A 1456-nucleotide genomic window follows, 5' to 3' on the forward strand; every position below is an offset into this window, starting at 1 on the left:
GTGAAAGCGAACAAAGAGTTTAAGCGAGCTGAATCAGGCAAGTTTGGTTCGACGAATGGTCCTAGAAAATATCAAAGACGGCGATAGGTTTTGTTCAAAGTTTGGATTTTTTAGAGTTTATAACTAAAAATATATTTTTCCCTCTAATTGGTTTAGTAATGTTTTTGACATAAAAAAAATCCAAGTTGGTAAAATTTATTAAGGGTATGTTTGGCTAGAGGTAATGGAATGAAGGGGGGATGGAATGGGAGAAGGAATGGATTAGGCAAGGGAATGAAATTGATCATTATCATTCCCTTATCTTGTTTGGTTAACATATGGGAATGAAATGAATTATTACTTTATGCTATTGGGTATTAAAAAAATATTGTATGAATGAAATAGAAATAATAAAAACACTCTTATCTCAAAATATTTTTTTACCAAAAAAACTGCAATGGCAACGGTGGTGGTGTTAGCTCCGGCAATGAAAATGGTGGTGGCTGTGACGATGTTGGTGGTGGCGGTGATCAAGCGGTGGTAGCATTGGTAGTGATGGAGATGGTAGGGTAGCGGCGACGGTGGTGGTGGTCAGGTGCGACAGTGGTGGCGGCGGTGATGGTCAGGCGGCGGCGGTGACAATGTTTGCGGTGGTTACAGCGACGATGGTGGCGGTGGCAGTGGCAGTGGTTGCGCTAGTGCTAAGGTGGTGGTGGCAGAGGCGATGGTGGTGGCGACAGTGGCGGTCAGATGTCTGTGGTGGCGATGGTAGTGGTGGTTGTTGTTGAGAAAGTGGGGTGAAGGAGGAATGGAATGAAAAAAATGAAGGGGGTGGGAAGGAATGAGTCATTCCATTGCCCCTATCATTCCTGTATATCAAACGTTACCTAAGTATTTGGGTTGCGATATTTGTTAATAAATTTTAATGAGTTTGTACAGGCAAACTCACACTTAGGGTAAATGATGAGGCTGTCACTTTTAACATAGGTAAATCTATGCAACACCATCAACATCATGATGATACATTATACCGTATTGATATTATTGATTCCATCATGAGTTGTCATGTGAGAGATTCTGCCATCACCAACGCACTCGAGACACAAATCATAACCGAACCTATTCCGAACCCATTCAAGAAGAGGAAAATCACATTGCAGACATATCAGTCAAGATACACCGGAAGAAGTTTATGAAATTTCATAATGCAATCAAAAAAGCAAAACCTTCCATAGAAGAACCACCAGCCTTAGAGTTAAAAGAATTCCCAAATCATCTTGAATCTGCTTTCCTTGAAAAAGATTCCCAACTTCCTCTAATCATTTCATCTCACCTTTCTAAATAAGAAAAAGACAAACTTCTTAAGGTCTTACAACACCATATAAAGGTCATTGCATGGAATATCATGGATATAAAGGGCATCAGTCCTTCCTTTCGTACCCACAAGATCTTTATGGATGAAGAGTATAAACCCGTG

The sequence above is a fragment of the Bidens hawaiensis genome, unplaced genomic scaffold (assembly GCF_021521415.1).
Source record: "Bidens hawaiensis isolate Kalapana, Puna unplaced genomic scaffold, B.hawaiensis_p1.1 tig00002186_1, whole genome shotgun sequence".
Classification (NCBI taxonomy): domain Eukaryota; kingdom Viridiplantae; phylum Streptophyta; class Magnoliopsida; order Asterales; family Asteraceae; genus Bidens; species Bidens hawaiensis.